The sequence below is a fragment of the Sorex fumeus genome, unplaced genomic scaffold, assembly GCF_029834395.1.
Source record: "Sorex fumeus unplaced genomic scaffold, SorFum_2.1 ptg000043l, whole genome shotgun sequence".
Lineage (NCBI taxonomy): Eukaryota > Metazoa > Chordata > Mammalia > Eulipotyphla > Soricidae > Sorex > Sorex fumeus.
In genome coordinates, this window is record NW_026606100.1 from 25,309,312 (window position 1) to 25,337,021 (window position 27,710).

At 42.2% G+C, this 27,710-nt stretch overlaps 1 protein-coding gene across 47 annotated transcripts in view; it reads right to left on the bottom strand.

Annotated features, from left to right (window-relative positions):
• The window catches only part of SORBS1 (sorbin and SH3 domain containing 1), a 240,798-nt gene that overhangs the window by 146,894 nt on the left and 66,194 nt on the right, over positions 1 to 27,710 (bottom strand). The window lies entirely within an intron of this gene.

The following is a 27,710-nucleotide window of genomic DNA, read 5'->3' on the forward strand; positions in this document are numbered from 1 at the left end:
CAGGCTTGGGGATCTCACTGTCTAGTCCACACTTTGTCCCACTAATGGGACAGCTCACATATCATTTACTCCTCTGTAAATGATGGATAATTCTTTAATGGGGGCTCAGTACTCTGCACTACGATACACTTGTTGCTGTGTACAGTGCTCCATGTTTGCAGGACAGTAAAATAAAAACATTTTAAAAAATTTATCTGGCTATGAGGGACCTCTGAAACTCCCAAAAGTAAAAGACCTCTGAAAGTTAGCTAGAACTATCCCAGGACCTTATAATACAGAGGAATATAAACATTAGAAATCACTGCTAGGAAAAAAGGAAAAAGAAACAGTTATTGTTGAATCTATTCTGTTGTGAAGTACCTTAGAAATTATCTATTACTGGATAGAGGACAATACAGGGCAAATGAGACAGAAAAAGTACCTTCCCCTACACACACACACACACACACACACACACACACACACACACACACACCATGCACACACCATACACACCTGAGTGAGAATAAGCCTGTCATCTAAATACAAATTAAACTAGGACTTTTAACCATCGATCCAGTATTCTTTCATCCAAAGGATATTTCCCTGAATCAGGAAAGCGTTAATTGGCTTTACCTTTTCACAGTCAAAATTGGAAAGGAGAATGTCACTTGTAAGTTTCAAGAGAAGCAAAATTCTTTATTCACTAAAAATATTCTTCCCCAAATTTAACTGTAGCCTCCGGTCTAGTCCCAAGGGGTAATAAATATTTGACTTGGTTTTACATAAAAAGGCAAAAAAATACTAGAAAACATATGCTACACAAAAAAAAATCCTTCTAGGTACTGACTTTCCACATACAAAGAAAGAGCAGAATGCTCTGGATAGTGAAAAATACTGGATGAAATTGTCAGACTGCCTGTGCCACACCTCGCCATGCGTATTGAAGACCTCGAGGATGGAACACCTAACGCCCATGGTGATAGGGTCTTGGTGAGGTGATTAGATCAAAAACTGACAGCATCCTCATGGGTGTGACTAATGCTCTTCCCAAAGCCCCAGAGGTACTCCATGCTCCTTCTACCACATAAGGGTACAAGAACCTTACTACCCAAGACAAGGCCCCTTAGCCAAAACATGACTATTCAAGGGCCTTGCTCCTGAATTTCCCAACATCCACAACTATGAGAAATGTTTCTGTGGTATTTTTTCATAGCAGCCTGGAAACACTAAGATGCGGATTCTCTAAGAAGTCAACTTTTTGAAGAATGAGACATATCAAGAAAATAACCACAAAGGCAGGTATCATAGATTTCTTTAAAAAAAAAAGAAATAAACTTTGTAGATACATAAAAAGTTAAAAAATAATAACACTTACTATACTATTCTTTATAGTAATATAATTATCAGATTGAACCATACCAAAAAATTTTCAAGTCAAAAGTAGTCCAATATTAGAACAGAGGCTCACAAATTTAACTGGCCTACCACTCCCTTTTCAGAAAAGAAAAAGAAAAAATGCTCAGCACATCCCTAGGAATCTACCTTCTTTCATGCAAGTAAACAGGAAGTGCCCCCGAATTGTACTCAAGGTCACTATCACCTCCTGGATCATTGCAGCACCCAAGGATGGGGGCAGTGGTATTGTCCAGTTTGGGAAACACGATTATAGTATCACCTTGTTTAAACTAACATATAATATCAAGAAAGCCAAAACCTTGGCCATCAAAAACAGCTGAAAGAAAATCACCTCCATATTATGAGGACTTCCTTCAAAGAGTTCTGGAGCAGAAAAAGCAGAAGAATTTGGGATTAACAGCTGTCTCAGTTACTCAAAACTCCATTAACCAGAAGTTTTTTATTTTCTAAGCATTCCTATTAAAGTTTTACTGCAGAATAATTTATGAGACAGCAGAGGCATGTTATGAAAAAAAAACATGTCTGACATTTAAGATTATTTTAAAACAACTCTCTTGTAAAAAGAGTTGGAGGTGTGGCAGGTTTGGGCCTTGCTCATGCCCAGGGGAGAATTGAGTTTTCAGCAGTTCAGAGCACAGACCTGGCAAGGCCTCAACACTCAGAGGCCAGGCGAGCTCCCCACATACCCTGGGATGTTGCTGGGCAAAGCTAGCATCTGTGTTCCTCTCCGTAGCCTCTGCACTGGTTCAGGGTTCCCTGCAGCCTAAGGAAACAGGCTAAATGTTTCCTTAAAGGACCACTGTGGAGGCAGAACAGGAAATAAAGGTTTACTCCACTGACTTCACACTAATAAAGAGTTGGTGGGGTTAACATTTGAGATTCACAGTTTTCCAGCAACTTGTTCTTTTTGCCAGATGTTTTCCAAGGCAGGTACTATGCATAGTATATGAGAGGTGGTGCTTCTCATTTTTTAGAATAAAAAGGATGCGCTCATAAGAGACCATCTATACAAACATTCAAAAGTCAACCAGAATACAACCGGAACAGAGGGCAGGGCAGGGCAGGGGGCACAAGTGAAACCAAGCATTCATATACTTGGAAGTTCTGGAAGGAGACTCAACCTCTCCCACCTTCTAACAAAGATCTAAGACTAAACTAAAGAAATGTCCCCGGACTACTATGGAAAACTAGATTGCAAGGAACCTTCAGGCCCCACCATGACTTCTCTCCCCTTTCTGCTTGCTCCTATTAATAAACTTATAATACTCATTGTGTCATACTTCCATCACACTTTTATCTGATGTGCTCTTTTCTCTCATCTTGCCTGATCAGAGCAATACAACTAGTTCAGAGCATGTGCTTCTTTCATGCAGAAAGAACGATGAAAGAAAGGATGTTCTGCCTAAAGAAATGTGCAGTACAGTGCCTAAAAGGAAAAGAGAAAAACAAAAAGTGTGCCACAGAGGCTGGGGGGGCAGGGGCAGGAGGGAAACTGGGGACACTGGTGGAGGAAAATAGATAATGATGAAGGGATGGGTGCTTGAACATTGTACAACTGAAACTCAGCCATGAAGAATTTCATAATTTTGTATCTCATGGTGATTCAATATATTAAAACATAATTTTTTTTAAAAAAAGAAATGTGTGCAGTGACGGTACAAGGCTATAAATTCTGAATTCTGTCTCCATGAACACTCTACTTTTGAAGGATGCATTGCCTCCCTGAGCTCCATTGTCCTCTTCTGCAAAGTCTGGAATAATAAAATCTATCTTTGGTTTATGATGAGGATGATAGTTGATGTACGTAAAACTCTATGTAGATAGAGGGATTCAAGTCCTGCATTAAGCATTGTTACTTTATCCAAACTCTGCCTACATCGTTTATAAATAGCTCCTTTATTTCAATATCCTTAAATTACCTGATGTGAATGAGCCATATGTTTCCTGCCAGGATTCCAACATGCACAGTAAGTGACATTTTCCTCTCCTTGTCTTCCCCTAATATATAGCTTTTTCCCTATGGAAAATTTGCTCCTTTAAGTATAGATTCTTTCATTCCTCACTGTTTAGTTACTTTCTCATCAGTTCCATTATACAAGTCATAAATTATTACAAGCCAGATGATAAATCCATAAATTATTACAAGCCAAATGACAAATTTGGCATCGTGTCTGACTTAGCCTGAATTTGAAGTTTCTGGATTTCTCACTGATTTACAGGGTCATAAAATCTCAAAGCTCAAACTGCTCTTAACAGATCACCAAATCTAGCTGGCAGCTCCCAAAATCACTTGAGGAGTTAGTCGGGTTGTAGAAGTAAAGGTGTTCTCGTGTCTATAGAGTATATTAACCCTCCCCAGGGCAACTCTTAGAGGTCCTCAAGGAAATTTTTGGGTATCTGGGAAGTCCTATCAGGAAAGTCTTCTTGATGCTCACTGAAGCCAGATTTCACTAACTTCTTTGGCCACAGAACCCCTTGTTTATTCCTACCTTTGGGGCATCCACTGACATCCTAGAACAAATTTCCACTGAACACCCTCACGGGGGAGAGAAGAAAAACTTTCTTTCCAGAGGTCTGGCAGTAAATGGCAGAACTGGTTCTCTCCTCTGACCCCTCATCCCTTGCTCTTCAAACTATACCAGAAGTTCTCTAACTTCTGCCGGCAGCAGAATCTCCACAAAGAGTGCTAATTTCATCCTGCACTTTCTGAGTGGCTGTGGGGTGTCTGTGTGTGTGTGTGTGTGTGTGTGTGTGTGTGTGTGTGTGCGCGCGCGCACGCATGCAACTTGTCCTCAGTGATGGTGCTGATGCTTTAAGAACCACTGCACAGGGGGCAAGAATACAGCTCAAAGGGCTGGTTATATACCTGGCATGCACAGGGCCCCAGGTTCAATCCCCGACCTTGCAAAACCTTCTAGGCATCATTAGATGTACCCCATACCCCACTCATCTTCCAAAATAAGAACCACTACTGGATCTGGAGTATAGGTCCGTGGTAAAGCACATGCCTAGCATGTGTGAAGGCTCAGGTTTAATCCCTGCCACTGGAAAAAGAAGAACAAAAACACAAACACCATCCCGCATCCCGTACAGGAGCCAGAGAGAAAAAGTTTAATGGGGAAGCCAAGGCACAAAACAAACCTTTGAAAACACCTAAATGACTAGCAGCACTCATAACTATCAGTTCAACAAGCTTGGGTGTCTCTAACAGCTGGTCCAATGGCTTAAAGTCAAAGAACTACAAAAAGAACTAGACATTAGGGATTATGCTAGATCTTAAAGGATGGGAAGGATTGAGCATGAGAGAGAAGTGGAAAGAGAATTTCAAGCAGCAACAATGGCTCCGAGGACCCGAACAACAGACTTGCTTAGCTGGAAGGGACCTACCCTGCATGTTTTTGGAGAGCGTTTTGGTTCTTAGATTTGAATATGGGTGTGACTGCTATTTCAAAAATTCACAGTAGAACACTTGGTGCAAAAGAGACTATGTCCTCAAATAAGTGCTTTGGAGACGCTAGCAAAGTTTCTGCAAGCTTTCCAACTGGATCCTTGCTTTCCCTATTCATCCCATATGTTTTGCAACCCAGGAAGCCACCTCTACCAGTGTAAATCACAGCTGAGCAAAACTGGCCATGAAGCCTACAAAGTGCTTCAAAGTTAATGAGTACATGCATTTTTCAAGCGAACAAAATAATTAAAGCGATCTTTTTACAAGTGTCACTTTAATGTGCATTGATGAAATTAAAAGTTCTAGATAACTCCTTTACTCTTCCCTCCTAAACCCTCAACAAAAAAATCCTGCAAATGTATGGGAAAATAAATTCCATAAGTGGCTATTGAAAATTTCCTTAAAGGACTAATCAAGAATGAAAAATATTGTTCTCTTTGGTCATCTCATAGGTCATTATGCCTCAAGAGGCCCCTCATTCCAATCTCACAAACCTGTTGCTAGCTACAATTTTCAAGTAAATTGCAAAGACCTCCCCTCCCTTAGGCAGAGAAACAGTAAGACTTCCACTTAAACACTTGCAGGCATTCACTGAACATTTGGTTAACATATGTAAGGCAGGATACCAGCATCAGGACTGAGACACAGACTGCCCTCCCAGTTACTGCAGACAAAGCAGACTGGACAACCCAAAGGCAAGTCGGGAGAGAAGGAATGAAACACACCGGAGTTTCAGGTGATGTGGCTATTTTCAGAGGACTGCGGAGGTGATAGATGGAAGTGGGATGGAGGAGAAGGAAGTTCAAAAGAGCTGGTGCTTCATAAGCATCTGTTCTGTGTCAAGTCCTTCGGCTACTCTCTCCTCTAATCAATCCTTTTAAAGTCCTAGGAGGTAATTCAATGCCTCCATTTTCAAATGGGGAATTATCCAGAGCATTGAGAGTGTGACTTGCTCAAAATCAAACAGCAAGAAACACCAACATGAGGATTTTAGCTCTGGTTTATCTGATTCTAAAAATCGGGCCAAGACCATAATACAGCAGGTAGGGTGCTTATCTTGAATGTGGCTGGCCTGGGTTCAAATCCCTGGCACCCCACATGGTTCCGCAAGACCTCCACAGTGATTTCTGAATGCAGAGCTAAGAGTAAGCCTTAGCACAGTCGGATGTGACCCAAAAACAAACAAGCAAAAGCTCCTCTTTGATAGAGTGAGACTTATAGGGGATGTGAGACTCTGTAACTTCCATCAAAGTCAACTGCATCAGGTAAGTAGATTCTCAAGTCTTTTCCAAAGATTTAATTTGCAATCAAAATATGGTGAAATCACTGAATAAATTTTACTCACACACATATACTTACAAACTATATATCTGAAGGTAAAACACATGTGTCATAAGGCTCTAACTCATATATAGGGAAAAATTATAGCACTAGTTACAGTTTAACATGGTTGAGCTTTGCATGCTTGAATCCCTGGCTTTGATCCCCAGCACTGCATGGCCACCGTCCAGCAACACCAGGTATAGCCCTGATGACCCCTCGGCACTGCTGGGCCAAATATTGTTGGGAGTGACCTCAGGGACTAATGAAAAAGACATCCCTCCACAAAAATGATCACAAAAAAGGTATTAGGCCTTTGAAGAAGCATGCCTTTGAAAGTGGTCCTGAAGTTACACCTCCCCTGTTCTCCTTCAGGATGTCACACAAAAGTCAAGGAAGTAGGGTGGGGGGAAAAGGAAGAACATGACATTTCAGTACATTTACAAAGACGTAAGTCACAGACTCCTCAGAGCCTCTCAAAGTCACAGAGATTGGCTCCATATCATGAGGAGATAAGAAAATGGTAGAATTCAAGTATTTCTACATCATGGAAAGTGATTATTCTAGTCAATACATAACATACCTAACATTGCTTTATAAAGAGTAGTGTTTGCAATCATCACATTCAATTAGATAAATCCTATCTTTAAAATAAAGAAACTGAGACAGAGAGACTATAGCTAAACAAAAAATACAGAAATTAAAACATGGGCCCTTCAGCTACAGAGCCCATACTCATTCTACTGGGATAAACTGCCTGTCCTGTGATGAGCAAGACTACCATTACATCACGATTTCAGTAACAAAAGATGGCCTAAATACAATCCACAGGCAAGTGTTCATGTGTTATGATGCTTCTGCTCAACGGAAACAACAATGAGAGATCATGAAGTAGTTCAATTTGTGATATGGAATGATTTCTTGGATTACAGTTAAAGAACCAAGTTCAAAATACTATAGATAGTCTAATGTGTTTTATGTAGGGAAAATGTACATATTTGCTAAATGCAGAGAAAATCTTCAGAATAGAATACAAGAAAACAAACTGGTACACAGAAATGCTTCTGAAGAGAACCAGGTATCTGGATACAGTAGAAGATTTACTTCCATTACTTATTTCTAATTTTTAAATTTAAAAAATGATCCTATTTTATCTGGATATTAAAAGCAACTTAGCACTGTAGCACTGTCCTCCCACTGTTCATCGATTTGCCCGAGCGGGCACCAGTAATGTCTCTATTGTGAGACTTGTTGTTACTGTTTTTGGCATTTGGAATATGCCAGAGGGAGCTTGCCAGACTCTGCTGTGTGAACAGGATACTCTCGGTAGCTTGGTAGCTTGCTAAGCTCTCTGAGAGGGATGGAGGAATCAAACCCGGGTAGGCCACATGCAAAGCAAACACCCTACCCGCTGTAAATTATTTGGAAAAAAAAATCATGGTGAATGATTTTCAATATAACTTACAGGAGAGAAAGTGAATAAGAGAGAAGTGATCAGAGAACCTGTCTTCCAAAGAACAGTAACAACTCTCTACTCACTGAGTAGAGAGAAGTGAGTAACTTCCTGCAATTTTTCATAGTAGAAACTCTGCAAAGCTTAGAGCTAACAAAAAAAACAAAAGCTATGATGCCATCCACTTTCTTCAACTGAGGCACTCGTTTCTTAAAAACATAGTAGTCAGTACCAGAGACAGGACTCTGGTAGAGTGTGAAAGCCTCGTAGGTTTAAGGCCCTGGTTTAAATCTCCCACAGCACCAAAGCAATAGAAAGAAAAAAAAAGTAGTGGACAAATAAAAGGAGAGAATTCCTGCATAGATGTAAGGGACATATTTCAATTTCTGTACATACAAAAATGTATGAGAAGTTCCCCAAAATAAAATAGAGACAGCAGCACAACCATCATGGAGTGAACATAAAAACGGTTATGTCTCCTCCATGCCACTACAGAAATGGAGTCCCTCATGTCCTACAAAACATGCGAGGCATCTTGCTTTGCCAAATTTAAACGAGGACTTTATTTTTAAGTTCCTATAATTAGTTCCCATTTGTCTATGAATCAGCCTTTATGAGGCAATAGCATCTAAGCCCCATCAGATGAAACCTGAGGCGACATCATCTCTGCTGATTATTTTGAAAAGAAAGAAAGGGTGCCAAGTTTCCTGCAACACCCAATTCAAACACGGCAATGTGGAGGACAGAATGTCCTGTTGTCCACATCTTCCAAATAATGCTTCAGGTTCAGCTGACAACAGGAAAGAACTGAGTTCCAGAGCTTAAATAAAAGTAGGACTTAAGTACTAAAGCACCTCCCACTGCTCATATAGAATATGACTTATATTTTAACCCCTTACGTGGCAACATTGTTTTAAGTGCCCATAATCACGACAGCATTTTCATCTAGAGAGTATCTGCCTACGTGACCAGAGATTGGCAAATGCAGGTGCTGGAAAGCTATTTTTACAAGGCTTTCATAATTAAGTTTCTCTCTGGCAAGGAAGAGCTTCTATAGCAAACAGAAAGGTGAGGTACTGGAGGATTGGGGAGCATTACTATGTAGCCTGGGCTTCTGAATGACATGGCTCTTGGTAGAACCTCTGAATCAGGCTTAGACATACAGTAGAATCCCGTGGTCTCCAAAGGGATTTTGGGCAGACAGCAGGCAACATGCAAGCAGTCAGAATCTGAGTCAGGGGTTGTAAAGAGAATCTGAATAAGTTTCAGACCCAAGAGAAGGGTACAAGCTCCATGCTGATGTCACGAAACACAGGGAGTGGCAAATTTCGGGAGGGTGGACAGTAGGTACAGAAGAAGAGATACATTATTCAGCCTAGCTAGTATTATATCTATACTCATCGATTCACTCTTTCTAGACATCTTATAACAAAGATAGTATATGCACGCACAGCCCTATGCTCCTGAGGAAGAGGTATGGGTCACCAACATCTTTGATGGCAAGTAACTATGGATGCTGATTCCAGTATTTACAAGCAAGTTTCTTTTGTGCTAACCATTTTAACCCATTTTAGATAATACTTAACAAAATATTATTAGTATTTCATCCAATCCACCCCAACCCTCCCCCCCAACATAACACCAATAAAAAATAAGGAACATGGAGACAGTGGTATTTCTCTTTAAACTCACAGAAATCCTTGAAGATAAAAAAATAAATTCAGGGCTTCTAAGTATTTAAATTTTAGCAAGCATTTATATAACACCATGTGCCAGACATGACACGCTGTGCGATTCTTTTTGTTGTTGTTGTTGTTGTTTGTCTTTTTTGGTCACTCTTGGCAATGCTCAGGGGTTACTCCTGGCTTGGCATTCAGGAATTACTCCTGGAGGTGCTCAGAGGACATAAGGGATGCCAGCAATTGAACCCAGGTCGGCCAAGCAAAAGGCAAACACCCTACCTGCTGTATTATCATCTAGCTCCACTCTGTAATTTGTAAACAACTTCCTGATACAAGTACTAGTAATATCATCCCTGTTTTACAGGTAAGAAAACAAAGTTTCAGAGAGGCTCAATAATCTGCTCCATGTTACATAAATCGGTAGTTGAACTTGAGCAGTTTGACTCTAGAGCTCATAAGACTGGACACTGTGCCGCCTGCCTGAACACCCCGCCCCCTACTGCCCCATGTCACCAGTGAGGAAGAGGGAGCTCAGGAGTTTGGTTACCTTCGAACTGAGATCACTGGGCAGCATGTGGCAGAAAGCCAGGGCCAGGAATCATGGCCATGAATTAAGTTATTTACACTGCACCTAGCATGCTCTACCACACTCTTTTGAAAGGTAAGAGTGGGAGGCGGATAGCTTCCTCAGGGAGGAAAAGGCTCTCAAGCCCCCCAACCCCCAACCCCATCCCACCCTGCCCCCAAGACCAAGTCTGGAGCTGCACACAGCAGGTGCCCACTGCAGCAGGAAGCTAATAAGGATAATTATACTTTTATAAATATATAAATACACTATTTATAAATTTATACTATTTATAAATATATAAATATACTATTATACAGAAATACTTTCAGTGTTGGGATAGAATTGCAAAAGGGAATGAGACTACTCAATTTGAATGAGGCGAAATTCCTTCCGGGCAGAATGCTGACCGTTCTCTTTAAAAAGTGTGTAAAACAGTCGTAGCCTATCCCAACAGGTGGAATATCCCAGGTGTTTAGGTGCTTTAATTCCTCCTACCCTTTCAGCTCCTGGGGTAGCAGGACCAGCTCACCCAGGTTCTCCTGGAACTTTCTGGGAAGTATCATGTCCTTGAAGGACAAGTGTTAGTATGTTAGTGTTACTATGTTAGTGTTAGTATGTTAGCAGGACAAGTGTTAGCTGCCCCCCCCCCCCCCCCCGCTTTCCCCCACATCCCTAGCCCCAGTTCCAGCAAGCTGCCTTGCTTTTACCACACAAGTGTTGCTAAGCAGCTGTCCACAGGCAGCTAAGATGACTATGTGAGAATCATCTTAATTAGCACTTCCATTGTTTATATGCAAATGTACATGCCTAAAGTGGGTTCTTTATAAAGTTTTTCTAAATCAACATCCCTCCAGGGTTTTTCTCAGAAAATTCCATTCCATAGACAGTAAAGCTAATGATCCTGAATCAGTAATAATGGAGTTAAGAAACTTTTCTTTAGAAGCAAGTCTGGAGTGAAGAAATGTAAGACACTCCCAGGCACCAGGATGGAGCGGCTCCTAGAAGCATTCATCCCAAAACAGGAGGAGCAACTCAGAGAGATGGACATACTCTCAGGACCAGTTCTAGCAGACTGCCCAGCTGCCCTGGTTCCCTGTACCCAGTCACCAGCATCAGGCCAAAGGAACTTCTTGGTCTCGCCCTTCACTCCCTTCCCCAAATGTCCAACATCCTGCTTCCAACTCAGCCTGCCAGTTCTCTCTACTGGCCCATCCCTGGCCATGTCCTTCCTTTGGTTCTCTGACCTACAGGATGGGCAGTGTTGGACCTGTGCTTCTTTTCCAAGGGGTCCAGATGCTGCCCGGGAATTCAGCCCTGGCAGAGGATGGGCAGACAGAGCCCTGACCGCCCTGTTCATGGTGAGGATTCGGATGGGTTCTTATGGAATTAGGGCGGGAAGAACAATTCTAGGCAGACCCCATGGCTGAATCCTATCCTGTCACTATGGCAGTCCTGAGCAGTTATCTCAGGCAGCCCAGAGAATCAGTCACAACTTAAAATTAGAGAGAACACAATGGTGAAAGCAAAGTTCTCAGAAGGGCAAATGGAAACAAGTTATCTAAGCTTGGGGGAAAAAAAAATCTCCTGTGGAGCTAAAAAAGCACTGGAAAGTCCTTTAAATGGCTACAAAGCACTCTTAGCTTTGGAATGCTCTATTTGCATGTCTGGGTGGCGGCAGGAGGCTGGGAGCTAGTGGCACTGAATAACTGTTAGCAGTCTTTATAGTCTTTATCAGCAGAACAAAGTCCAAAAGGCAAATGTCTGGGATGAGCTAAGACACGCAAGAAATGTGACTATCAGGAGGTAAATGCTGTTTCGTTTTTCCATTTTTTTTAAAGCTATAATCAAGGAGGAAATCACTGGACAGACCTACTGGGGGAAGAGATATGATGTGAAAGGTCAGCAGAGGAGCCTCGCTTGTCTGTTTCCACCTCCTCCATTGGAAAGGAAATTCTTCCCATTGGAAAAGGCCAGTCAGCTGAGAGGGAACTGGCTCAGGAGGCAGGAGTGGGGCGCGGGGGGTGGTGGGAGGTGGGGGAGCAGTGTCTCAGTGGCCTCAGAGAGCGCGAACACAACAGGTATCTCAGACAGATCACAGTCAGGAATGCTGCAGCAACCTCAAAGAAAGGAACATTGCTGGAAGGTGGTGGTGGGGGGAAGGGGAGTACATCAAGAAACTCAACATCAATATCAACATCAATATCACCAATATCAATATCAATAGGCAGAAAATTCCTACTCTATAGTATTCAATGATTTGAAGACAGGAGAAAAAAACAAGTGGTGATGACCAAGAACTGACCCACGTTCACTCTGAATAGGGAGCCAATGAATAAGTTCCTTTTGGCGAGTAGATTAGAGAGTTCAGAAAAGTATAACGCATAGGAGCCAGACTTCAATGGGGTGCCATGATTCTCTTGTGAATATGACCAAAGAAACACAGAGAACTGGGAGACAACAGAGATGACTGAACCATGGCTGGAGAGACAGTTCAGGGAACCAGGTCATTTGCCTTGCATGGGATCCACCCAGGTGCGATGTCTGGCATTCTGTATGGTCCCATGAGCCCACCAGGAGTGAAGAGTAAACCTGAGCATTGTTAGGTATGGACCAAAAAAAAAGCAAACTAACAAAAAAGAGATGACTGAACCACCGGGCCACAAGTACATGGGCTTTAGCCCCATCCTGTTTGCTATCTACTTCAGTCAACAACTTGTGGGCAGGGTCCATGACCAGTAAGATGATAAATGCTCTGTGTGAAGTTCCTCCTGGGTTATAAGAGGAATCATTTCTAACAAGATGACACAAAAGATAAAGACAGGTCAAGTCACACATTGCTGGAAGAAACTCAGGAGCAGGGTGTACTTGGTTGTCCTGTGTGCCACAGAGAGCCCAAAGTAGTTACTGAAGAGAGAGCTTGAGGCTTAGCTGCATCATGGTCCTTATGCCAACCGTCAGAGAGCTTCCAGACAGGACCCCAATACAACTTTGGGCCTCCCCTTCTCTCCAAAGAGCCTCTTCTAATGTTCTCATTCATAACAGCAGTGCCCTGATGCCAAACCAAAAAATCACACACACCCGTAGGAGAGGCTAGGCAAGGTCAACACCTTTCAGGTCCCAGCCCAGCAACATGCGGGCGGACACTTTGGAATACACTCTTGGTCAATATCTGCTATCTCCAAGACTGCTGTTGAAAGATGGTCCTTCTCAAAGCTGGTCCACAAAACTACTCAAAAAGCACCTCAATTTGCTGATGGCCTTCTCACCCAATGGCCTGTAGCCGACTAGCCGAAAGCCATGGAAGGAAAATGCCTGGCTGGAATGCCTTCTTAGCACATCAAACAAGTATCTTTACAGCTATTTTTTTCCAAGGAAGGGGACGTCCCTGGAGGAAATGAGTAGATGCCGAGGAAGAGAATATAGCCAAATCAAAATACTTTCTGACGTCGTCCAACTTCGTGGCTGATGTACTCCCACTCCCAACTCAGTTGCTAGATCTCAAGACCAGTCCATAGAGAAATAGAAACCAGCTGCCACTTGGCTGAGAGCCAAGAGAGTCCAAAGTAGCTACAGCAACCCCTGAGACAAAACCAAAACCCTGGGGTTTTTCCAAGCCACCAAATTTCTAAGGTAAAGGAGACCTTGAATGATATTGAATTCTTCCTTTTGGGGGAACACAGTGGTGCTAAAGGAAAGGAGTATTGGGAGAATTCCCAAAAGCAATGAAAAAAATCAGAAGCCCCTGGTTTGAGGGCATTTTTTTTACCACAGACTATTTGGTTAGTTAAAACAGAGGAGTCCAGAGATCCAAACCTGTCATCCCTACACCCAGAGCTCAGTGAGCACCTCTCCCTGAACTGGAACTGACACTGAGGTACTTTGGACCATGAGGGATGATGGCGAGAGTGCTAACAGTCCACTGGCAACTGGAATCTGCATCACAAAACTGCACCATCCCTGAACAAGGAAGGAGGTAACCAGGCACTCTCTCTCAGGCTGCAATTCCGAACCTAAAGAGAACATTCTGGATGTTGCACACTGCCCAGAAACTCAGAGACAAGATTTATAGATGGAAAACATGCAGACACATTTCTAGACATCCCACTTATTTCCCACAACCCAAGCATGGGTCTGGAGCCCCCACAAGTTCATCATTTTCCTTTTCACACACACACACACACACACACACACACACACAAAAAAAAAGCTGGTTGAGAAAGTCTCCAGTTTCGTAGAGCATGAAAGAAAGTCTCTGCTTTCTCTCTCCCGAGATTCCCCTCTCCCGGAGCTCTCATACTCGCTACTTGCTCCAAAAAGGAAACTTCCATCATGCAATACCCGACTTCCGCCTGCTACACCTGGGACATTGGGAACTGGGCACAGCAATGACAACAGTCAGAGAGAGGCCAGGCCCAGGCAAAAAGCAGTGCCCGTCAGCCTGAAAATTCAACCTCTGAATCTGCAATTCCTCTATTTACTTAGAAACGGTTGCTGATGCTTCTCCCAACTCCAGATAAACGGGACAAACCCGGAAAGGGAAGAGGAAGCAGTGAGGTCAGGGCTGTCGTAAACCTGGCACCATACACAGGAAAAGCTCCTTGCGTTGTCAGGACACTGTTTTCCTCACAGAGATAACACTCCTCTGGGAAGAGTGAGTGGCACTGGGCTGCACGAAGCAGAGGCAACAGGCCTGCTGCCTTTGAGCACTCAGAAGTCATCTTCACACACATCTGGAGATGGCCAGGCTGGAGTGGGAACAACAAGGCATTTGGAGCCTGTGAGGGGAATTCTCGCTCTGGCTTGAGCAAGCTTTGCTATCTCGGGGGAGGCACTCAACCTCTCTAACTTTTGGCTCCCCGGGAACTAGAAAATGTATGAGCCGGGCTGGCTCATCTCATACAACATCATGCCACAAAGAATGCAGCAAAGCAGCTATACCTTCATGCAACACGCATGTCCTGAATACCCTCTACATCATGCCAGGAGTGCTGCAGGTTCTAGAACAGTCTTGCATGTAAGGAACCTTCCGATCCATACATAGCAACTACCTAGGGTCCAGTCAAAGAGAGACACAGAATACAGCACAGAGGAATCAGAAGCTGCTTCCCAGAAGGGACAATCAGACCAGTGCTTGGAAGTAATGAGAGGCCACAGGGAAGGACAAATAAAATGCACAATCACATATGAACAGTACAACATAGCACACATGGTGGGAGAAGTCCAGAGATGAAGAACTGTATTGCCCAGCACCCTTGGGCAGCTCAACTTCCCTGCTGCTCTCCTCACCACCTCCCTATATAGCTACCACACTAGGGACAGCTCACTCCCACACCAGACACCAAACAGCTGGCCACCTCCTGTGCCCAGCCTCTCCTTTTGTCCCTGAGTCACAGCCAGGCCACACCTGCTGTACTTAAAGACTTCCTCTCTCTGGGACCTGCGGGCCCTCACTTTCACCTCTTGCTCAGCCCCTAGTGCCCAGCCCATGGCAGCTGTTCCAAATAGTTTCCATCTTCCTCAGAGCTACAGTCGCATCCCACCCACCCGACTCATACTCGGATGATCCCCACCTCCTCTGTCCCTGGCAACTACGACTGTCGCAGCACAACCCCTGTAGTAACTCTCTATGCCCACCTGTCCCAAGTTCCTTCCGAAACACAAAGGCCAAGCTCTAGCCACGACTGCTGCCCACAGGATGAAAAACACAAAGACTCATTCACGAGAGAGAAAGCAACGCCAGCTGTTACCCATGCATTTGATTAGGCTCCGAAAGCAGCACACTTAAAGGGAATAAGGTATAGGGATGCATTCCAACCTGCCAAGAGGCATAACATAAATATTACTGCTCAGACCCTTGGCTGAATAAACGAATGAACAAATCAATGACTGTAATGTCAAAGAAGCAGACTCTGGCATGTGAATCAAGAATGCAGCCTAGAATTCTGCCAAGAGGGTCAGAGAAATGGTTCAAAGGCTGGGCACATGCTTTGCATATGAGGGGCCTAGGTATGATTGCTGGCACCACATGGTATTCTGAGCATCGCTGAGAGCAACCCAAATACCACCATGTGGGACCCAAAACCAAAAGCAAACTATTCTGCCAGGAAGATTCTCTGACTAACACAATGGGCAATGCTTCTTCAAGCCTGCCTAGTTTCCTGCTTTGCCCATACAAATTCAATCAATCTAGAGCTGATTCAAGCAGCACTAAATCACTTTAGTGCCATTTATTTTTGAAATAAAATTTCTTAGAACACCATTTAACATAAAAATACATATTCACTGGGTTTGATATCTAGACATGTCTTTTCCTTCCCTTTCATTGTTGTCTCTGCCACAGCCAGCGACTGACTCACACTTGGCTGCAATGAACCATTGGTTGCACCATTGGGACACCAAGAAACACAAAGGTCATGCAAACAATTGCCCACGTGATGAGGGGCAGTGCTGGGCATCAAACTCAGGGCCTCACACATGGAAGCCTTTATTACTAAGCCACATCCTGGACCGTGTCAGATGTCTCATGCTCATTTTTTTCACACTCCAAGTGCCATTTAAGTTCTCAGATGACCCCTGGCACAGCTCTGCTGCAAAACACACTTCACAACCTCCGTGGCACCATCCTGCATGGAGCATGTTCTGTAACACATACTGCTCACTCTGCTAACACCTCACTATCTGACTCTTAGTTCTTATTCTGGTCAACAATTCTAACTCATGGGGCCACAAAAACAGTATAGTGGTCAGGGCACTTGATTTGTAAACTGCCAATTCAGGTTTGATCCTTCACACCCCATGTGGTCAACAAACCTGCTGGGAGTGATTCTTGAGTGCACAGTCAGGAGTAACTCCTGAGTACTACTGGGTATAATCAAAAAACAAAAGCAAGAAGAAGAGGAGGAGGAGGAGGAAGATAAAGAAGAAGGAGAAGGAGGAGAAGGAAGAGGAAGAACACAAGGAGGAAGAGGAGAAGGAGGAGGAGGAGGGGGAGATGGAGGAGGAGGAGGAGAAGGAGGAGAGAGAAACAGAGAGGAAGGAGGGAAGGAAGGAAGGAAGGAAGGAAGGAAGGAATTTCTGACTCACGAGGGCCAAGAGAGTATGCAGCCTGTGTCAGACCCGGCACAAAAAGGGGAAAAGTATCACCCAGAATTATGAAATTCAAATATGAAGGTGCTGCTCCCAGATCAGGAAGTTGGCCGGGAGCACCCATTTTCAAGACTATTTGATGAAACATTCAGAAGGTAGAAATCTGTCTGATGAGTTTTACCATCTGCCAAAGAGACCAACAGAGTACCTTCCCCAGGCTGCAATTTCAGGGTCATGCATGAGCTCATGAGTGCAATACTCATGATACTTGGTTTTTCTGCACTGATCACAGGGAAGCATGAGGATGAATGACGACCCCAGGCTCCCTTCTCCATGGAACTCTGCTCTTCTCGTCCCCTACGACCTGCAATGTGACCAGTTTCACCATGCACACCCAGTACTCAGTGTGGCCTGCCTGTGACAGACAAGAAGAATACTGTTTTGACAATAAGAATTCTCAAATGGAATCTCATCTTATACAAAAAGTAAATAAAGCCCAGGAAGAGCAGATGGCTATAGGATTGGCAAATCAAGACCTAAAGGTGGCCATGGTAAGGTTGTCTAACCAACACAGTCAAGCATCTATGATGAGCTTCCAGCCTAAAACAGAGAGCTAAAAGTATGGTCTGGAAGACTTAGAACATGAATCTTGTGAAGATGAGGTCATGACTTCCATCCCCGGCACTTTCATGTGTACCATGAAAAAGATTAAGGATGCTATCTCTACCCTGACTAGTTTTTTGTTTTCGGGAATGTTTTTCAGAGGATGGTTTTCAGAGAAAGGGGCATTATTAGAAGAAATAGAAACTGCTGATCACAATAGTTTATTAAAAGGAAATGACTTAGATAAAATCCACAAGATTAGCAAAGGTTTTGGTTGACTTTTTTTTTTTTTGCTTTATCTGGTTGATGTGAAGCCTTTTCCTATAAAGCTACTAGATACTTTGGAAAGTACCAGGGCCTAAGAAGCTATTTTTTCTGTTTCATTAAAATATGCGTGACTTCTGTGGTCCCATCTTTGGTCTACTTATTGTAAGAAGAAAAAAGACTTCTTATTTTCCCATTTGAATTCCTTTGATTTCTTTGTCTTGCTGATTGCTGTTTATAGGACTTCTAATATTATACTGAACAGCAGACCAATTTCCCTGATAAACAATGATGCAAAAGTTCTCAAAAAAGAAGTTAGCAAACCAAATCCAGCATCATATCAAAAAGACCATATACCACGATTAAGTAGGATTCATCCCATAGATGCAAGGATGGTTCAACACATGTAAATCCATTAATATAATATACCACATGAAAGGAAAGATAAGAATCATATGATCATATCAACTGATGCAGAGAGATGATGCTTCAGGGTAATATGGGTATCCTCCTTTTGAATTGATGCTTTGACAAAATCTAACATCTGATCATAATTAAAACCCTCAACAAAATAGGGGTAGAAGGAACCTTCCTCAAAAATAGTAATAGCCATCTAAACCCACAGCCAGTATCATTCTCAATAGTAAAAAACTGAAAGGATTCCCTGAGATCAGAAACAAGGCTGTTCACTGCCTCCACTATCATTCAATATAGCAATTCCATGCAATGTGGATGGAACTAAAAATTATTATATGAAGTGAAGTGAGTCAGAAGACAAATATCAGATGACTTCAGTTATCTGTGGCATATAGAAGAACAGGAGGAGGGAATGCATATTTTCAAAGGGAGGATACCCAGATTACCCTTGACCCTTGATTAGATAAATAAAAAAAAAAACAGGAAAGGAAAGAAACTGGGTGTTTGGTGGGGGTGCAGGATGGAGGGGAGGTAAAAGTGGCGTTGAGCTTGTTGGTGGTATAGAGGTGTAGTATAGGTATATACATGTACATATGTGGTATATGTATAGATACACAAACTATAGAACCAAAAATAATGCAAACATAAGATCCAAACTACAACAACCAAGCTTTAAAAGGTGCCTGTTGGGGCCAGAGCAACAGTACATTAGGTATGGTGCTCGCTTTGCATATAGCAGACCTGGGTTTGAATCCCTGGAACCCTATATGGTTCCCCGAGCATTGGCAGGAATGATCCCTGAGTGCAGAGCCAGGAGTAATCCCTGAGCACTGTCAGGTATGGCCCAAACCCTGGCCCACTCTCACCAGGAAATATATATCACTGAGGCAGACTGGGGGCCTGAAAAGATAGTACAGCAGGTAAGATGCTTGCCTTGTTTATGGTCGACCCAGGTATAATCCCTGGAACCCCACAGAGATCTCCCAAGCACTGCCAGGAGTAATCCCTGAGCACAGAGCCAGGAGTAAACCCCAAGTAACCACTGCATATGACCCCCCCAAACCAAAACCAAAACAAGGAGGTGGGTTGGGGACATTGGTGGAGGGAAGTAGACACAGGTGGTGGGAACGGTGCTGGAACATTGCACTCCTGAAACTCAACTATGAATAACTATGTAAATCATAGTGCCTTAATATTTAATAAAAATGTAAAATTTAAAAATTAAATAAAAATAAGAGGAAAGACTAAGAAGTGTTCTGTTCCTTCAAGTTCAGCAGTTCAGTTAAATTTAAAAAGAAAAGATCAAATATAATTTGTAGATTTGTATAAATGTTCCCAGTATAATCACTTTATGAACAAACCACATTATACAGAGTACATGATATATTTTAAAACTAATATAATGATTTGATATTTGCAAAGTACACCAAAAAATTATTATGGCTTTCTTTCCTTTTCCTCTCATTTAAAGATGTACAAATCTCTTCAAGTGGTGGGGGAAAACACTTGTTTTGCTTATTCCACTCCCTCAACTTCTGGTCAATTATGTTTTGCTTAGTTTCCATTTTGAAAAGTGATAGTTCAAGGTCTCCCGATTTTCCAAGGTAAGATTTTTAAATGGAAACTGTATGTCTAGCATTACTAAATAAAAATCCTGAGAGGGTCAGACAGGGAACCAATGGGAATACCCTGAGACTGTAGGGAACTCGGCTCACATGGCTAGAGAGTGGACAGCTGCAGTTCCAGCTAGCCCATTCTGTTGAAAGCAAGAACAGGGTTGATGCTGCTAGATATTCTGCCAAATGTAGTTAGAGATCCAATTCTGTGATGTTTTGTTTTTTTAAAATACTGACCACTTTGCAAGTTTTTAAAACACGTTTTTGATGGGCAGCCAGTCTGCAAGCTGCCGGGCAGAACCAACAGATTATAAATGTAATTAACCCAAGAGCAAATTCAACATCTAGAAACACAAATTTGGTTAGAAAATGAAGGTTGGTCTATCTATAACTATTTTTAAAGCTGAATGCCCCTCTAATAACCTTTCCTTGGCCAGAAAATGACGGAATGAGGGAAGGAAAATAAATGAACTTGAGGGGAAGGGGGAAAATAAAACAACAACACTAATTTAGCCCTTAGAAAATGAAAAGGGTAAGGGTGTCGCTACTTCCTTTAAAAGTCTTTTTTTTTTTAATTGAATCACCAGGAGATAGAGCATATGAAATTGTCCAAGATTGCGTTTCAGTCATACAACACCTATCCCTCCAACAATGTAATTTCCCAGCACCAGTGTCCCCAGGTCCCCAGTTTCCTTCCCACCCCTTCAAGCCCCTCCCCACCCTAGCCTAGTCTATGGCAGACACCCTCTCTTCTCTCTTCTCTCTCCTCTCTCTCTCTCTCTCTCTCTCTCTCTCTCTCTCTCTCTCTCTCATTTTAGGAAGTATGGTTTGCAATACAGATGCTGAAAGGTTATCATCTATATCCCTTTACCTGCTTTCAACACTAAGTTTTTGTCCAGAAAAATCATTTCCAATGGACCCTCCTCTATCTAAACTACCCTCCATCTCCCACACCATTGACCAAACATTGACTAGTCCTTCTGGCCCGTTTTCCCTGGCCTTGGATATTAGTTCCATACTATTAAAAGTCTTTAACAACAGCACTTCATAGAAGAGAAAGTCTAGCTTTTGGGTCCATGTAGAGACAATTACAGAAGCTGTTAGATTTGGTTGCAATTAATCTTCCTAAAATATAACTGTCTATGTTCCCTAATGCCATCCTGAGATCTGCCCATCCATCAAAGCTCTTCAGACACTGCCTGTCATTTATAATGATGGGTCCAGAGTTTGTATGACTAGAACAGGGGTAGGGGGCAGGAGGGGCAGGGAGGAAGAGAGGAAAGAGGGGGAGAGACAGGAGGAGTATCACCTCCTGAAAATGGAAACGTAATAGAGATGTGATCTGGGGACTTGAGGACATAGTTCAAGTAGTAGCTTGAACTCAAGGATATGGCTTTGAGTTTGATCCTCATAACTGCACAGCCCCCACTCCCATGCACCACCTAGTGTAGCCCTGGTGGCCCCCAGCACTGTTGGCCAAGATACTAGGCAGTCTGAGCACTGGAGCTCTGCCAGGAGTGTCCCTGGGCCGGGAACCCTGCTGGGTGTGTCTCCTAGAGAAAACAAGTATATCTGCAAATTGTGTAGGTACAGCTACAGCTTGGAGGGATCCTTGGTCCCTCTTTCCCAGACCCAAAGAACCAACAGAGTCAATGGGGCAAGTTCAAGCATAAATAATGCATTGTTTCAAGCATACCCTCCAAGAACCATTTTTATTTCATCACTGCTGTAATCAGCAGACCTGAGAAAATCTCTTTGTGTGAGGAAAACACAGTGAGTTGCTTTTATGTGGTAAGGAGATTGCAGGAGAGGGTCTGGTGGGAGGTGGAGATCACTCAGACCTTTTTGACAAAAATCAGTCTATGAAGCTAATAGTTTCGACCCAGATAATAATCAAAATAATTTCTTCCCAGATAATCCATCAATTGCTGGAAATGATGTTGAACATCTTATTTCAATGAAAATCCCCAGGAAGATCTAACATTTACTTTCCCAAATGGGCACGCACTGGGGTGTTTATGTATTTCACTATCTGTAATCACTACTAGATGGAAAAGGAGAAAATATCTTGTTTTCACATATGGCCAGCAAATGTGATTAACTTCCTGTGTAAAAAGTCCAAAATCAACAGCATAAACTTGTCAGAGAAACAGTAACACCTAGAAAGGTCAAGGCAAAATGAATATTGTATCTTCGTCACCGTCATCGTCCTCCCATTGTTCATCGATTTGCTCAAGCGGGTCCAGTAACGTCTCCATTTTGAGACTTGTTGTTACTGTGTTTGGCATATTGAATACATATGCTTGGGAGCTTGCCAATACAGGGAGCTTGCCAGGCTCTGCCGTGGGGACGAGATACTCTCGGTAGCTTGCCGGGCTCTCCAAGAGGGGCAGAGGAATCAAACCCAGCTCTGCCAGGCTGGCTGCATGCAAAGCAAACACCCTACCGCTGTGCTATATTGCTCCAGCCCATTGTATTTTCATAGGAGACAATATTTTTTTTGCAGGAAAGTGGCCTTAATAACACAAGCCAATATGGCAGCCCAGGAAGATAGTTCTAGACAATGGCTCCAGCAGAAGCTGCCCCAATACATATTTCAAAGGACAGTTATTAGTAACGCTCATCCTAGACACTGAATACTAAGATTCTCTGAAAGTTGGCAACTTGAAGCAAATTCTTTTCTGATCACTTCTAGACAATAGCTGAGTTTTTTTTTTTTACATCATTTACACTGTTTTCTCCATCATGTTTATTTATCAGGACATATTTCCTTTAAGCATACTGAAAACACAACCTTCATTGCCTATTTCCTTGAATTCAAATGCATGAAATACGGGAGCAGGAACTTTTATGCAATGTTCACCCCTCTGTCACCAGTACTCATAAACCAACAAATAGTGTAAACACTTGATATTTGCAGTTGGAATGGGTTTTGAATAACATCAAACTTCAAAGGTAAACACTCTCTTACTCAGAGATGAAGCAGATATTTAGAGTTTAAAAATAATTATCACTTAAATATTTCATATGGGACCTCCAAATCTTAGAAGAAACCTGAAACTAAGTTACAGGGAATTGATGAGAAACATATAACCTGCTTCTTTCCCCACAAAGGGCAAGCATCTGTTAAGAAATGTTGGGGCTCCCACCTCCCTCTTCTTATGCATGCACCAGGTGGCTACTAATACTATAAAAATAATCATTATTGGTTGAGATAAATACTTTAATTCTTTTTTATTTTTATTTTATTTTTTTTAATTTTTATTAGTGAAACACCATGAGGTACAGTTGTAGACTTACAAATTTTTGTGCTTGGGTTTCAGTTATACAATGATTGAGTACCTATCCCTCCACCAGTGCCCATTCTCCACCACCACTAATCCCAGTATCCCTCCCACCCCCCATTCCCCCATCCTACCCTGCTGATGCTCAAGGACTACTCCCAATATAGCTGAGATTTTTAAGATAAGGAAAATGAGTTTGGGTTCTTCTTTAATTTGTCTGAAATCTGAAATTAGAAACTATCAACCACAATAGATTGTGGATTATATATCCTATTCACAATGCAATAAGACTTTGCACTAAAGGTTGGCAGGAAACTGTCCAGTTGAGATGCCCATAATTTGTAGATCAATTCAATGCAATAACATTTCACTTCAAATCTTTATTTGTCTGGAGCAGAAATAAAATATGGATCATGTATTTTATGATCCATATATCTTAACAGTCTTTCCTTTTTGAAAATAGAAGGAACAAAAGAAAGTGGCTGGACTGCCATATCACTAAATATGCAAAACTATAAAAGCTAAGTGAAAGAAGCCTATTTCCAAGTTGCTCATGAACATGGAGCCTCAGAACCAATGAAGACCATGGATAGGGGGAGAGATAGTGCAATGGGTAAGACACTTGCATTGCATATGGTTGACCTGGGTTTGATCCTTGGCATGCCACATGGTGCCCTGAGCCTGCAAGGAGTGATCCCTGAGCACAGAGCCAGGAGTAAATGTCTTAATGTCTCCCTGAGCATAGGAGAATATCTATGGGGCCCGGAAATAACATGACTGAAGAGATGCCCAGCATTTACACCTCTTCAATAAACATTTTGAAGAGATATAAACGTCTACCCCTAAAATAAAGTCTTGTAAACCAACAGTAAGAACTGCATATGGTCCACCAACGTCTCCACCAGCACCGCACAACCAGAAGCAAGCCAAGCAACATAGGTGGGTACACCCGCCCCCCCCCCCACAGGAGAAGCCCCATTTAGGTTTGACCTAATCACATTCACCACTGAGCCACAAGTAGCCCCTGGATACTTCCCAGTGTGGTTCCAAAATAAAACAAATACAAATCTTTAGACTCTGACAACAGAATTGAGATAAAAAGTGGGTGATAGGGAAAGAGGAAGAGACAAGACTAGAAGGAACGTAAGGACAGAGGTAGAAAGCATCAGTCACGTTGATGGTGGCAGAGATACAATAATGGTACACTAAAACCATAAAAATTAATATTACTGAGGCCAGGGACATGGTCCAAAGGGCTGGAGCACAAGCTTTGCATTCAGGAGACCTGAAGACCATACCTTGAACCCAGAACCACATTTGGGAGTGATTCCCCAGCCCCTGAGCATTGAGCCAGTGTCTAAGCAACATTGGATATGGCCAAAACAAACAAAACCCCAAAAAACAGTAACACTGTTAAAAATATCACTTCAATAATGAAAAACCAGATTTTTAAACACCAATATTCTCCATAAGACGTGGCATTGTTGTCAGCCTATACCTGTGGTGTCATACCTAACTTCACTGAAGAATAAAGAAGCATGACTGAACACAAATGTTTTAAGTAGGTGAAAAGATATAAAAGGAAAAAAATAAAGAAATGCACCAATAACTTGAAAATAAAAACCTAAGGAGCTCAATGAATAAAGGTAGGAATTTCATTGTGTCTGAGAAAATGGATAAATCTAACACACTTAGATCAGCTACATTTAATAGCAGGAGCCTGAAAGAGTAGAACATACAGAAGTATTTTTCTCATAAGTCAGTGGAGTGCGGGTTATACCTGAAAGGCATACATCTACTACAACCAACACAGTACATTATTGTGTTTTACAGCATAGATCCTTGATCATTCAAAGATAACCTAAATCAAGCTTCTAAATCAAGGTCCTGCAAAATCAAGGTGCTTATCTCATCTTTAGTGGACTCATAGCATAGGGCTCTTTACAGAACTTTATCAAATCTTTTACTGCAAAATTAAGTTTATGTTCACTTAATATTTTCTACTTTAGGGTCACTAAACCATTTAATGAGCTTCTAAATGATTATTAATAAAAAATATGAAAGGTATAGTGAATTAAACCTTATTATAGTGAATTAAACCTCAAAGTCATCAAAATTGATGGAAGGATCTAGAGTCCACGTACAGAATAGTGTCATTCACAGACTATTGGCATTACTATTCACAGACTCTTCTGCTTGCCAGTCAAAGACACAGCCATGAGCCAACTGCATAAATGCAGTTTATAATTCACCCAGCTGACCAGATTTAAAATTAGGCAATTCTAAAACTAATTTCCTTGATTTGGGAGAAATCACAATATTTCATTTTTTAAAAATACAGAAGGCAAGGCTTTATTACTACTTTTATATCATATTGTCTCATTTGAATGATTTATATCTGCATCACATAGACTCGGTACATATTCATTAGCATGTGTCTTAATTTATTTGCTAGTAGGGATTTTATATGAAAAAACCAATCTGTTGCCTTCCCTCTTTCTCTATTCATCCCTCTTTTCTCTTCCTAACTGATCTCATTCCAGTCTCTTAGCTTCAAATACCTTCCATGGCCTGATGACTCTCCAAGGTACCATCTGTAGCCCAAATCAACTCTCCAACTCAGCAAGAATATGAAATGGCCAACTCAGACTTAATGTCTCCAAAGAATTCCCAACTTCCCTCTTTGTTCCAGTAAACACCAAATCTTAATAAATAGCAATGTCATTTACCCAGGCAAAAGACACTATACTTTTTTTCATTCATACCTCATACCCAACCCAGGAGATATCATCTTCAAAATATAATCCCAAATTTGATCACTTCACATCATTCTAGAATCATCATGCTCCAGGTCAGAGCAATAGTACAGCAGGTAGGCATTTGCCTTGTACACAGTCAACCTAGGTTCAATCCCTGGCATCCCATATGGTCCCCTAAGTACCACCAGGAGTAATTACTGAGTACAGAAGTCAGGAGTAACTCCTAAGTATTGGTAGTATGGCCCAAAAACCAAAAAGAAAAAAATACAAAAAAAAAAGAATATCATGCTAATCTAAGACATGCCCATATCTCTTGCCTAGACCACTAGAAGGCTCTCCTATAAGTTATACTGATTCTGCTCTTGCCTCAAAATCTATTATGTACTTGGTAACAAGAAAAATCATTAAAGCACAAAAAATATTGGCTAGTCTTTATCAAATTATACTCTGACATCTCCAATAATAACCAATTATATGTGAAGTAAAATCCAAACCCCTTATCATGGCTATAAGATCTGGCTCCCACCAACCACTGATCTCATTTAGTATTACTCACCATCCCCATAATGACCATCAGCTAGAGATCTGCCAAAACTGGCTGTCTTCCTGTTCCCTATCATACCAAGCTTGGCCAACATCAAAGTCTTTTCTTGTTACTTGCTGCTCCTTCTGCCCAAACACCCCCAGATTCCACTGCTCCTTTTAGATCTCTGCATTCATGCATTATGTGTCTGTCTGTTTCTCATGCTTCCCTCCTCTCTCTGCCTCTTTTCTTCCCTCAATTTCTCACGTGATCATAGAGCACTTTTCAAAAAGACCTCCTCTTCCTACTCCTCATTTGTTCTTACAACACTTACAATTACCTGAAACAATGCAGATATTTACTTAAATTGGAGCTCTGGAGAGGCAGGGGTACAGTCTGCCATATGACTATTACTTTATCTTCCAGTTTATCTTCCAGTCCCCAGAGTAATGTCTTGGTGCAAAGCTGATATTATTTATACATCCTGATGGGAAGGGTGGTGTCCACCCTCTACTTGAATCCATCGCTTCCTGAGGACTCCCACCACAAAGCTCTTCCTACCAACCAGATGAGACTCCAGCTGAAAGACCCGATGTCCACTGTGTTCCTAGATAGTCTGGACTGCCAGTCCCTCCCCTCATGCCTGAGTTGAGTTCCCCTTCCCCACATCATGACTGTTTGTCTTTCCCACCCCAATCCCCACCAGCCTTTATACTTCACGGCTGTCAGGCCACTGGAATTTGTCTACCTGGGTCACAAAAGCAACAAATGGTACAAGTTGACCAGGCAGTTAGCAAATGAACTAGCTTCTCTCAACAAAACGTGGCTGCCATCAAGTGACACAGGCCATCCTGCCTCCCTAACACTTGCGCACCCTTCCCCTCCAAAGCTCCAGGGGACTTTCAATATCCAGACTATGCCACCAAGTCTGGGCACAGTCTCAGCTCCACATAGGGAAAGCTGCTCTTAGGGACCTATTTTTGCTGCTTTCAACTGCCACAGAGGCAAGACATTTACCTGCGATGATGAAAAATCAAATTTCTTACAAAAACAGAAAAGTATTTGTTAACTGTTCAATTATGTGAGCGCAAATAAAAAAGGATGGTGATTGTGAAACACAGTTAATCCAGCTTTTCGGGGTGTGGGGAGGTAGTACAGCTGCAAATGATAGGGGAAAAAATGCAAATCTACCAAAGAACCACTCTGGAGGCTTCCATAATATTGAAAACTATGTTTCCAGCACATGTGTGCATATTTTCATTGATCTGCCAGCTTAAAACTGCCCTGTT